Source organism: Diorhabda sublineata, chromosome 8, assembly GCF_026230105.1.
Source record: "Diorhabda sublineata isolate icDioSubl1.1 chromosome 8, icDioSubl1.1, whole genome shotgun sequence".
NCBI classification, from domain to species: domain Eukaryota; kingdom Metazoa; phylum Arthropoda; class Insecta; order Coleoptera; family Chrysomelidae; genus Diorhabda; species Diorhabda sublineata.
In genome coordinates this window covers 18,162,843-18,176,543 of record NC_079481.1, presented here as the reverse complement: position 1 = coordinate 18,176,543, position 13,701 = coordinate 18,162,843, and the positions used below count along the sequence as shown (strand labels likewise).

General features: G+C 33.3%; 1 protein-coding gene and 1 long non-coding RNA gene across 2 annotated transcripts in view; one reads left to right on the top strand and one right to left on the bottom strand.

Annotated features, from left to right (window-relative positions):
- The window catches only part of LOC130447409 (SH2B adapter protein 1), a 120,336-nt gene that overhangs the window by 59,345 nt on the left and 47,290 nt on the right, over positions 1-13,701 (top strand). The window lies entirely within an intron of this gene.
- Positions 6,723-9,143, bottom strand: LOC130447410 (uncharacterized). Its single transcript, XR_008910245.1, has 2 exons — positions 8,624-9,143; positions 6,723-8,268 (listed from the first exon to the last, which is right to left on the bottom strand). It is a non-coding gene; the product is annotated as an uncharacterized LOC130447410 (long non-coding RNA).

The window sequence follows — 13,701 nt, the reverse complement described above, 5'->3', positions numbered from 1 at the left end:
CAATAAATTAATCTTAAGGCCTGTTCACACAGATTTTAGCGTATACTAACACCCCCCTCGCTAAAACCTCCAGACCTAACAAATATCTAAACTTATTAAAATTATTGAAAGGTAATCCTTTAATCATCAAATCAGCTTGTTGATTGTTACTTTCAATTCAATTAAATTCAGAAAACCTATTTTAAAATGCCCAGAAACAAAATTGTACTTGAAATCTAAATGTTTGACTCTTCTATTGTTAGGGGGATTTTTAATTATTGCAATAGATCCTTGATTATCTTCGAAATAAGTAACTGATTCAAGATTGACGTTAAAATCTTTAAACAACTTTTGCCGCCATAAACAGTCTTTTACTGCCAAACAAAGTGCTATTAATTATGCCTCTGTTGTTGAAAGTGACACACAATTTTATTTTTGAGTTACCCACATAAAATTATTGTCAAAAATCTTAAAAATAAAACCTGACACTAATTTTCGATCACAAAAGTCACCGCCCCAATCAGCATATACAAAACATGTTAAGTGTGTAGATTCTTGCTTTCTTACATACTCTAAGCCTACATTCGCGGTGTTCTTAAGATACATCAGTACATCAGTGAACCAATAAGTTCCCGATAAGGTTTGTCTGTCATATTATTTTTTTCGTGAAACATATCTAACTTTAGTTTTGGATCAATTGGTATTAAAGAAGTCTTACATTCATTCATATTGAAACGTCTTAAAATTGAATTTATATATCTGACTTGAGTCAATTTTAATATTCCCATTTCTCTATTATAGTTAATTTTTAGGCCAAAAAAATTTTTAAGATCACCTTTGTCTTTTATTTTAAAGCGCTTCATTAATTTAACCTTAACATCATTTAAAATATTTAAGTCCGGTCCACATAAAATAATATCGTCTACATAAAGCAGTAAATATATCATAACCCCTTTAGCTACATCCAAAATGTATAGAAAAAAATCGTTATCAGATCTTATAAACCCAAGTTTTAGCAAAAACGCATTTATTCCAACACTTTGGTGACTGTTTGAGCCCGTACAAAGATTCTTTAATTTCAAAACATTATTAGGATTACATTTTAAACCATCTGGTGGATAAATGAAAACATCTTCATCTAATGTGCCATTTAAAAATGCCGTTTTTACATCTAATGTCAAAAAGTAAAACTTAGACTGATTTCCAATAATTAACATGGCTCTTATTGTAACCATTTTAGCTACGGGTGAATGAACCTCATCAAAATGTTGATTTTTCTCTTGCATAAATCCTCTAACCACTAACCGAGCTTTATATTTATCTATCTCTTCTTCTAAATTTTTATATGTGACAACCCACTTTGTATCTAAAATTTTAATTTTTTCAGGTTTTTTCACCTCTTCCCTAGTTTCATTTAATTTAATCGACTCTAATTCCCTATCAACAGCTCTTAACCACTTGTCCCTATCTTCTCTGTATTTTAATTCTGCAAAATGATTTGGTGTATTTTTAACATATCTATAAGCCTCAAATGCCATATACAATTCATAATCATCAAATTTTTTCAGTATTTTTTTCGATCGTTTACTCTCTCCTCTATTCCTAACCTCAAATATTTCATCATTTACTTCATTATTATCTTCAATCCAAACTGTCTCTTCCTCTCTACCTATATTATCAGAAATATCATTCTCTATACCTTCTCATATTCATCTCTCTTTTATACGAAAATTCATTTTCCTTAAATTTAACATCTATCGTAACTATCATTTTTTGTTTTTCTAAGTTCCAAAGACGATACCCTGTGGGACTGTAGCTCATCATTATACATTTTTCAACCTTCGAATCTAATGTGGCTCTTTTGGAATGTGGCTATAACTCAAACAACCAAAAATTCTAAAGTTACTTACGTCAGGTTTTCTCTGATACCAGATTTCTGCAGGTGTTTTGCCATCTAACCCTGCTGAGGTCCCTCTATTCAAGATTTAGTTTACAGTCAGTACAGCTCCTACTCAAAACTCTTTAGGTGCTCCTGACTCATTTAAAATAGCCCTTACTCTCTCTACCAAGCTTCGATTTTTTCTTTCTGCCTTACCATTATGTTCGGGAGTATACGGAATTGTATAATCTAAAACAGTACCTCTTTTACAGCAATATTCTTTGAATTCTTTCGAAATGTACTCCCCTCCATTATCGCATCTTAATGTTGATATTTTTCTATTAAATTTTGCTTCAGTCATACTCGCAAACTTATCGAAAACTTCATTTTTTTCTTATATCACATAGACTGTACAAAAATTTGAAAAATCATTGATAAAGGTAACGAAGTATTTATTATCATTATAAGTTTCTGGTGAAATCGGCCCGCATACATCAGAGTGCACAATTTCTAATATTCTTTTACTTTTTGTTCTTTCTTGAAACGGAAATCTCGTCATTTTTCCAGGCACACACGGCCCACAAAACTCTAGATCCTGAATTTTTTCATTTTCTAACCCTGATACCATATTTTTCTTCATTATTTCTTTTAAACCAGAAAATCCGATATGCCCATATCGCCTATGCCATTGAATAAAATCACAAAGAGAATGATATTTCATACAAATTCTGCCTTTTGCCCATTCCTATCTAACAACTTAACCTCTGAATTTTCAAATAAAACCTTGGTATTTGCCATTTCTAATTTTTTCACACTTAAAAGATTTCTTCTTATATTAGGTACATACAAAACATTTTTTATTGTACAATCAATTTTCTTATCCTTAATTTGGCTTACCACTTTTATATTACCGACCCCTGTGGCTAACAAAAAACCTCATTTTTAGCAACTACAATTTTAATTGGCAAATTTGAAAAATAAGATTTTTGGTTATAGACCAGGAGATGGTGACAGAAAACGATCTCCCATTTTCTCCTGCATGTCTTTTTAAGAATTGATAACTAACCCTAAAATATGAAAGATAGAGGGATTACGAGCCCTTGCGCGCTTGCACGTCATAAAGAAAATGGCTTGTCTTTGTGTAACGAGTTTTATAGAGCAAGAGCCCGTGAGTGCCAGACCTTCGGATTTTTATAAAAGCTGAAAATTTTTCTATGTGTGTCCCTAGTACAGGTAAGAATGATCCCCACCCATGAAGCTGAGGCAGCGGTAGCTTTGGCAGGTAACAGTTAACAAAGGTGTATAAAATTCCATCTCAAATTTATCATAAAATAAAACTGAATTTTTTTATATTTGATTCATAATAATATTAAAACTCGCGTTGCTCATTGCCAGACAGTTAGTATGGCTGCAACCCTCTGCCGGACACCCTTAAACTATTATAATTTATAATTATACTTACGTTATATTATAAAACCTAAATTTTATATATAATTTTTTGGGGGCCTATTAATCTATGTTTACATAATAGCCGGACAGTTTCGACGGTTCTATCATCTTGCCAGACGCATTCAAAGTGAGCAGTAATTCGGAGAGCAAGGAGCGTATACAGTAACTAGTGCGAGTGAGACAGAGTGCTTGGTCTATTGCGGCCCTTCACTGCGCATTCACTGTTATTAAGTTCAAATTGTGCAGTTTATTTTTTTTTAATCAAAAAATTTCATTAAATAAATTTTTACAGTTTGAATAACAAATATTTATAACAATACTCAATATTAATGTCCCGAGTGCATGTCAAATTGTCGATAATTTAATTTTCTCGAGTGCGCGAATGCGCACGAGTGATGCGGACTTTCCTGATGAAATATTTACTAATTGGTCTTTGGGAACTTCTAAACTGAAAGAATTGATAAATTGATCGAAAGTTGCGACAAATTGTTGTAGTTGTTTAGTGTTTTTCCTGATATTATGGGGATTCAAATCTGTTGAAATATCTTGATGTTTTTGTCCTGTCACCTGTCAGCCTTCTTGCAGCTTCTGCATTTATAGTTTGCTCTAGAACCAGGTCAATAGGTTGTCTTGTAAATGGCTTGGTAGTTCTTTTAATTCCAAAACAGCCTTTTAGGAATCCTTCATACAAATCAGGATGAGTTTTATCAACTCTCAGTAGATTATCATAATATTTGACGCTCCACCTAGCATAGTTTTGTTGATTCAATTTAAAAAAAATGCTTGTAATTTTAAGTAATGATGTATAAGATTTATATAAATTAGATAAAATTGTGACTTTTTACCATGCTCCCCGTTAAGGGTTTGTTGATTGTAGATACCGTAGTTATTCATCAGCTCTTTAAGGCCATCATTTTCAATTTCAAACAAAGAAATTTTACAATTTTGGAGTCTTTTAACTTCATCTATTATATCCTCAGTTAAAGTAATGTTATCATTTTGTAAAAATGACTTAAAATGTAGTATTTCTAGTCCCAATGCTACTAAAGGATGCAATCTTTTGCAGCGATTAAAGTGTTTTCCATCTAAAAACCCATTAACTGAACCGTTTGCAAGCAAACTACTCTCGACCATTACCGTAGTCAACCCACAATCACTAATTACTTTACCGATAGCTTTGAAGTAAGCCATCATTATATGAAATGGTCCTAAATGAATGAATAAATTATCAAATGTTGGTTTTTCTGTAGCTTGTATTTGTAACGCTACTTTAGCTATAGCTAGATCGTAGGTTACCTGTATGTAGGGTTGCTGTAAATCTTCAGCTATTTTTTGGCTTTGTTTCATAGTTTCTAATACGATTGATGTACTGGTTGGAGATGCATTTATCGGCGTCAAGTAAGATATATGTTGTTGTGGACTATCCTGATCATCAATCCGACTATTGAAACCAACCCACATAGGTACGTCAGGAAATTCTAAAGCGTGACTAATCATCCATATGTTGTCAATTTCCGTGTTTATTTGGGAGTCTATACATTCTATATCATCGACGGATAATTGTAACTCACTCGTCATTTTGGGTTTCTTAGGGTATGGCATTTCATCTATATTTATTTCATCAAATGTTCTTCTTCTTCTTTTTTTATTCGGCGAAGTATTTTCACTTGAAACTTCGGACATCTCAGGCTCGTCAGTTGTATCTGCATCGATATTTTGGTATATTATTCCGACTGTGTCGTGTAAAGTATCCTTACTACTAGAAGTTTCAACAAAACCATCAAAATTATTGTATGCCACACCAGTAAAAAGTTCTGTTTTTTTTTATTTTTTCTGGACATAAGCTAGACTTTTTCATTGATGTAAATGTAGTTTCAGTTTCTAATTCTTCAACGCCTTGATAACTAATGCAGTGTCCATATATGTTTATAATGTCAATTATTTTTCTGCTGCTTGTTAAGCTTTTTAGAGTCATACCTAACATGATATGCTTCGACGTTTTAACTCGACCATCATGAACTCCGAAAATGACATCTTGACAATAAGAACGAACTAGACGAGAACATTTTTGGCCAGTCTTTCGTTTTTGGTTACATCCACCAAGAAGGGTAGAATAAAAGTCTGATAATTCTTCTGGTATTGAAACTTCTCCGGATATTAAATGCTGTGATGTTATATTTTTTGTTGATATTTTTTTTTTCTATCTGGAGTATTATTTTTCTCAGAATCAATGCAGATTTATGTAAAATGTTTTCTTGTTGTAAATTATCCAGTACTGAATCATCGATGGCTTCTAGATATTTTGGAGCTAGTATTTTTTTATTACGAACAGTAAAGAATTTTATATCCTTAGAGAATACTTTTAAAATTTTTTCTTCAAGGTGGTGTGCTGTGAAAGTAGCTGTCATTTGAATAGAATTTTCTTGAAAAATTTTTTCTAATAAATCGATATATGATTCATGTAAATACACTAATAAAAAACACCGCCCTTTTTTAATCACGTCTTCTTTAATGATTGTACTAATTTCATTAAAAACTCTTTGATGATACTCCCGGTGATAATGCCACTCCTTTTTGCTAGGCGTTGCTTTTAATGAAGATAACTTATTATTAAAATCAACTCGGCATTCAGTATGATAATAGATTTTTGAGCCAGAAAAATTATCCAATTTATTAGAAAAATCTGTAAACTCTTTATGACTTTCAATATTAGGTTTGACACTATCTTTAAATTGCTGAACATCAGCTGCATGAAGCGGAACCATTCTCGATCGCACTTTTTTCTTCTTTTTATTACAAAATATACAAACAATTTCGTTATCATTTTTACCAGCAATATTATCAGTCGAAATATTAACATCTTGAGTTACAAAATTATTATCACTAACTTCTGGTTCAAAAACGTCAAAAATATCTTGAAGAGTTGCAGATTGTAGATCTATTGATTCAGAAATTGGAGCTGGCGGAGATGTCGTAGGAGATTCTGTGGATACAGACTGTAAATGAGATTCATTTCCAGATGTCGAAGGTTGTGTTTCTGTGGACTGGGATAGTAAAATTGGTTGAGATGAAGATTCTGTTGACGAAGACTGTGGATCAGGTAGTTCGGAACTCAAATCTCGTATCGACGACAAGGTTGAAGATGAGTTGCTTGTAATTACACAGCTCCCTTGTTTTTTTCCTTTTTTTTTCAGCACTCAATGGTTGAGAGGTGAAATATTTTATCATAAGACCTGTAAATACCTTGTAACATACTCTGTGATAACCACTCTCGGTGTATTCACTGGGTAAAATAATGTCTCTGTACTTTAGGTTATGTATTTTTCGTAATTTAAGAATAGTCTGGCATTTTTTAAAGTTTCCTCAGAAAATATTATTATATGTTCATCACTTTTCTTACAAACAAAGCAAACTATTTTTTCGTCACTCATGATAGCACTTTATTACAACTGATCACATTTATTTTATAAACTGCACAGAAAAATAATACATTTATTATGAGCATAGCCGTTCACCAGATAGTTACAATAAACAACAGCTGATGCGCAATGAAGGGCCGCAGTAGACCAAACGCTCTGTCTCACTCGCACTAGTTACTGTATACGCTCCTTGCTCTCCGAATTACTGCTCACTTTGAATGCGTCTGGCAAGATGATAGAACCGTCGAAACTGTCCGGCTATTATGTAAACATAGATTAATAGGCCCCCAAAAAATAATATATATAAAATTTAGGTTTTATAATATAACGTAAGTATAATTATAAATTATAATAGTTTAAGGGTGTCCGGCAGAGGGTTGCAACCATACTAACTGTCTGGCAATGAGCAACGCGAGTTTTAATATTATTATGAATCAAATATGAAAAAATTCAGTTTTATTTTATGATAAATTTGAGATGGAATTTTATACACCTTTGTTACCTGTTACCTGCCAAAGCCACCGCTGCCTCAGCTTCATGGGTGGGGATCATTCTTACCTGTACTAGGGACACACATAGAAAAATTTTCAGCTTTTATAAAAATCCGAAGGTCTGGCACTCACGGGCTCTTGGACTATTAGTATTATTCCGTGACATTATATTGCATGCCTTTGTAATACAACGTAGTTGGAACAAATTTAAGCTATAATCATTGATGGCATGCAATTCGCAACAGCCGACGGGGCTCAAAGGGTTACGTAGAAAAGAAAAAAAAAATAGCACATTTCCGTGTTTACAAATTGCATGCTGTTGTAAAAAATGAGTTTTTTTCATCTCAACTCACCTCGTATGACCAAGGGTGGGAAATATTAGGAAAATGTTGTGAAAATTTAATACGACTTTTCCGTGATTTCAAACTGCATGCCATTTGAAGAATACTTAATTTTTATAATTTATTGACTTAGCATATTTGGCTAGGTTGTAAAGTAAAGCAAAGTTGTAAAGTAGTGGCATGCATGACGAAAACTGCAAAAAACGCTGTTGCAATTTCCATGACTTTATTTTGCATGCCATTTAATATTTCATTAAAAAACATTATTTTAAGTTGATAAAAAAATGGCATGCGTATTACACAAGCCTGGCATAAAAAACTTGTGCATAAATAAAATTAAAAAAAATTTATTAACAAATTTAAAAATAAGGAAAATTTCTCTATTTTTTTCAATGTCTTTTTGTACATTGTCTGTAAATATTATTTTAAACTTCAATAACAAATGGCATGCGTGTTTATTGATAAAAAATTACTTAAATAAACAAAAAAGCCGCTGCCAATACATTGGTACGTGGCTTTCTTCCAAAAACTTGTATTAAAACTACGGAAGATGAATCAGTGTGTAATGATACTGAAAGTATCTGATTCATCTTCCGTAGTTTCTCCAATGTCGGATTCACAATCACTGTCATCGTCATCAGTTTCATCCTCGACATCTTCAAAATTAGGTGTTCTTACTAATCCATTATCCGTATCTGTTTCTTCTGGATCTATCAAAATTAAATAAACATTAGATTTTCAATTATCAATTTGAACAATTTTATCAATGGGGAGAAATACCTCAAGTTCCCTAGCGCGGCGCGCGAGTGCTAAATTCTATTGTTTTCAATTCACGGGATTTTTTCTACGTATATTTTCGTACCATCAGCGCGAGTTGAAAACAACAGAATTTGTTGTGTATATAAACACACTCACTATATATCGAGATAACCGTTAGAAAAACAGACGTATATATACTTCTGTATACACATGTACACATATACGCGGAAAAAGAGTAAATAGCTAAAATAACTAGCTAAAACGTCGGTTAATTCTATGAAGCTTTATAAATATTTTTATACTTACTAATACTGCTTTAATTAAATACAAAATATACGATGTCACAACACTTGTACAGTAGTAACAAATGGACAGCGTTGTTGTATATTATTAGATCTCTTGAAAACTTGTAATATATAATATATTATATAGAATATTATGAATCTTGGATACTCGGCGGTTATATGCTTTCAACTGCGTATCTACATGTACACTGAGGCCAAGAGGAAAAAAAGAGTAGCGTCTACTTTAGGCTGGAAGCGATCCCTTATGACATTTCACAAAGGCGGCATTTCGATCACAGAGCCCGGGAATTACAAATTAATACAATTGAAAAATTTTCATTTTCAATTTTTTTTCTGTTGAACTATAGATGTAAATACACATGCTATTTTCGTCATAAACTTAAAATAATATTCTTTTATAAAATACAAAATTGCATCTAAATTAAAAACACGGAAATGTTTCACATATTTTATGAAACTTTCATTATCATTAAAAATACGATGGTGTTTTTATGATATACAAAACAGCATGCAAATAAAAAACACGGAAATATTTATTAAATTTTTTGCAACTTTTGTTATTATTTATAATATAATACTCATGTGCAACATGCATGCCATTTGTATTTCAGAATTATTTGGTCATAAAAATAATATTTATCTTTATTAGAAGTAGTTTGAAATCACGGAAAAGTCGTATTGAATTTTCATAACATTTTCCTAATATTTCCCACCCTTGGTCATACGAGGTGAGTTGAGATGAAAAAAACTCATTTTTTACAAAAGCATGCAATTTGTCAACACGGAAATGTGCTATTTTTTTTCTTTTCTACGTAACCCTTTGAGCCCCGTCGGCTGTTGCCGATTTGTTCCAACTAAGTTGTATTACAAAGGCATGCAATATAATGTCACGGAATAATACTAAAACTCGTTACACAAAGAGAAGCCATTTTCTTTATGACGTGCAAGCGCGCAAGGGCTCGTAATCCCTCTATCTTCCATATTTTAGGGTTAGTTATCAATTCTTAAAAAGACATGCAGGAGAAAATGGGAGATCGTTTTCTGTCACCATCTCCTGGTCTATTAACTATATGATCAGTACAACCTGAATCAATATAAAATTGTATAACACCTTGAGGCTCTTTTGATTTTGGTTCATTTCTTTCTCCCATAAAACATACGCTTCTGTCCATTGATTATTGATCTTCTTGTATATTTTGCTCCAAGCTCTGCTGTACTCCTCGCTCATTTAGTGCATAATTTCCTTGTCTGTAACCTCCTCTTCCTCGACCTCTGTAAAAACCTCGGCCCTGACCTCCTTCTATTTACTTGTGAAATCAGTTTCATCTATGACAGACTCTACATATTCTTTCACTCCATTTTCAGCTCAGATTATTTCCATCCTAAATTTCCAATTATGATATTTTTCTCCATTTAACAATTCTATCAAGTATGATCTGCCTCCTTGTGCCATTTTTGATATTTATTCCTTTTCTATTGTACATTATTTTCACAAAGCGTACTTATTTTGTTTTCCTTATTTAACGGCAGCTCTCTGAGCTCTGGGCATATAACTTTTCGTGGAATTTTACTTAAAATGCTTTTATCTAACACATTCTATTTGAAACAACTCTAACCTCTTACTACTTATACTAACACTTATAAATAGTCTACTATTCTAATTGCCGCATTCAATTTCACTTGTATCAATGCTCGACGTTTTCTGTTTTTTCTTTAAAATACTTCTGTACAGGCCACAATTGCTGTTGTAAAATTCTGAGGCCTTGATTACAAGATTTCGCTGCACAGTAGACTTTGATTTAGAATTTCCGACATTTATAGTAAAGTTTTTAAGACAAAGTTGCCGGTTATAGTATGCCTGCTGATTGGGTACTTTAGGAAGCGGCAACATTAAGTAACATTAGCTTGTTTTTTTCACTGTCTATTGTAGCTCTTTTTAGTCTTTCTGATAAATACTTCTCACTTTCCGCCCTACAGTAATGTGATTCAAGACACTTCAAAGTTTTGATGAAATTTATAACATCCGATGTAAGTGGCTTTTTGATTGTACGGATTCGCTGTTACGTCACTCTCAAAATAAAGGATTTTTGACACACTGGAATTTTACCCTGAGAAGAAGACACGAAAAACTTCGATGAAGAAGCCTTTCCTTTATAGTCAAGTAACTGAAGACCTGAATATATCGAAAGCTCCAGTTAATTCCGAGAATTATTCCCTTGTGGCGCAATTTGTAGGTCATGACAAATACTTTTAAGGGAGAAAATCTTTAACACGACAGCGGTTGAGAATGGGGCCCAAAATGGGCCCCTAAACCCTAGAAAATGAGTTTTCCGCCGATATCGACCAAAATATAAGACTTAGAGAAATTTCCTTTAGACAAAAGATTTTCATTATCTACAATAATGACCTCTACCAATTTTTTCGCAAAACCAATATTTTTCGCAAAAATGGACGTCGAAAAATCCGTAATTTTCCTAGTGAATAGATATAATAGTTTCTGGCCGAATTTTCGCTCGATGGAGTTGAAAATATATTGATCTCTATCTTTTCACCTCTGGTGACCAATTGTAGATGGCGCCAGGGCGTTTGCTCTGCTCGCTAAGCCGCGGATTGCGTAAATGAAAACCCCGACAAAAATGAATTTCTCGACCTTTACTGGCGTATTACATGTGTTGCTTTTGGACTGAAGTGGCGTTTGAGATCTCTATTTTCTTAGACAACGCTGAGTATCATCTCCCCTTTTTTTATTAGTCAAAATAATCCTAATAATCAAATATCGTAGCTTATCTGGTACGTTATCATCCAGTCCGGCTAGCAGACTGTCACTTGGAGGATATTCGTCACGATTGTGAGGAAATGTTGATATGCTCCGCCGAATAATTGCGGCAGCTTGATCGAGAATCTTCATCTCTTAATCTTCGATATTCCCGCCAGTGGATATAAGATTATTCTTCAAGATCTTATATTCTGCGTCTGTGAAATACATAATTCCTCCACTGCCATTCGATGCAGAAAAACCGATTGAGTCGTCGGGATACCGCTTGTTCAACCTCATGCGCAGAGTGTCCCGATTTATTTTAGGCTCTCCTAAGAAAAAACAGCAATTTGAATTTATCAATTGAATACTGGCTGCTCTCAGCGCATAGAACTTTGTTATTAGTAATAAATACCTGCAATCTTAATCAGCTCGTCCATGTTGTACATCTCTTCCTTAGTTTCGTCAATGTAAGCGACAATTCTCTCAATCTGATCTGTAATTATTTGATTCTCGGGCCGTCCTCTAGGTTTGTCAGATTTTTCAGACAATCGATTGAATGCAAGTCGACATCTTTCATGAAATCTTGCACCGGCAATTGTGAGGTCGATTCCAGAAATTTTTCCTAACATCTGTCTATACTTTTCTATATGAGAATGTGCTGTGATCCGGTACATCAGATTGGTCTTGAATTCTGGTTTCGACACAAGTACAATAACACGCTTCTTTTTCTATTGAAGCTGGTAAATCACAGAATAAACAATTGTTTTTGAAGTTAAAACCACCACTGAAACGCTTTTTTTGTCTCTTTGGGCTTGTTAAATGATCCAGTCTTCTTGAATGGTGCTTTGCAAAGTCGTTGTAAGCGAACTAGCCTCGAGATTTAATAGTGTAGCGTTCCCTACACTTATTATGCATTCGTACGGAGGATTTTTTCTTGAGCATAAGGTGAAAATTATCGCCTCATTCCTTACTCACTTGAATCAAAGTGTCTAAACCACGGGCAACATTTACACTGTCAGCCTCAACATCCTGCTTACAAACAAAGCATTCTGAAACCGAGTCCGCCTCCATTTCTAGAACAAGACCTACACCAAAAAATCAATAATATAATTGTCACATCAATAATCCCAAATTGATAATGTAAATCAAAAGCACCCAAACCTTATTTTCTGCTCAACGAACAACTGAAGAGAATGAGCGGACTTTTGGGTCCCATTATCTCGAAAAATATTGAATTTCCGAGAAAAATGATAAGGGACACTTTTGTAGATAATGAAATCTCCATCTTTTGTCTAAAGGAAATTTCTCTATGTCCTATATTTTGGCCGATATCGGCGGAAAACCCATTTTCCAGGGTTTAGGGGCCCATTTTGGGCCCCATTGTTAGCCGCTATCGTGTTAAAGATTTTCTCCCTTGAAAGTATTTGTCATGACCTACAAATTGCGCCACAAGGGAATAATTCTCGGAATTAACTGGAGCTTTGGACCTTCAGTTACTGGACTATTATATCGTCTGCTTGGAGTTAAAAGTCATTAAGTAACAAAATCAAAATTTTTCAGGGGAGCAAAAAAAACGGGGATACGCTCGCTAAAAATAGGAAAATGATAACTCATTCAAAATTTCCACTCAATTCCTTTTTTTTAAATTAATTTTAAATTATCTAACCTTTTTTTATAAATTAACACTTGACTCAAAGTGGACGAAAATTTAATTTTCGCACTTAATGAGTTTTACCTCCCAACAATATTTCAAGTATGTTAGTGAAATAAAATATAGTTTTTTTATAATCTTTTTATTTACAGAGAGAAATGTTTCACAAATATTTTGTAATCAGAGAAAAACACTAAACAAATATAATATCATACAGTATAATACACGCAAAAATCTTATACAAATTTTTTCAGATCAAAATGACTCGAGAGTCCATTCTTCATCGCTTGTATCATTTCATCTGAAGTTTCTAGAGACGTTATATTTCTATACCTCTGCTGGACTTCCTCTGGAATGACTTCTTTGTCACAAAGTTGGATCAAGTCTTTCTTCTTTGCTTTATTCAACTTTAATTGGACACTATAGGCAGGGACGAGAGCTGTCATTGCTTCGTGGTCTTCCACGATTTGATGAGCTATTAATATCTAAGGCCTTGTAGTCGTCTTTGTGACTGTACTTATAAAATATTTTGTTTGGTTCTGTTTTCAAAAATTTGAAACATTTGATTTTTAGCCAATTAACCTTGTTTCCTTCTATATCAGTTTTTTTTATTTTTTATGATCTTAGAACTGAGGTTTCCTAAACCTAAGAAATCTTTATACTCAGCTCA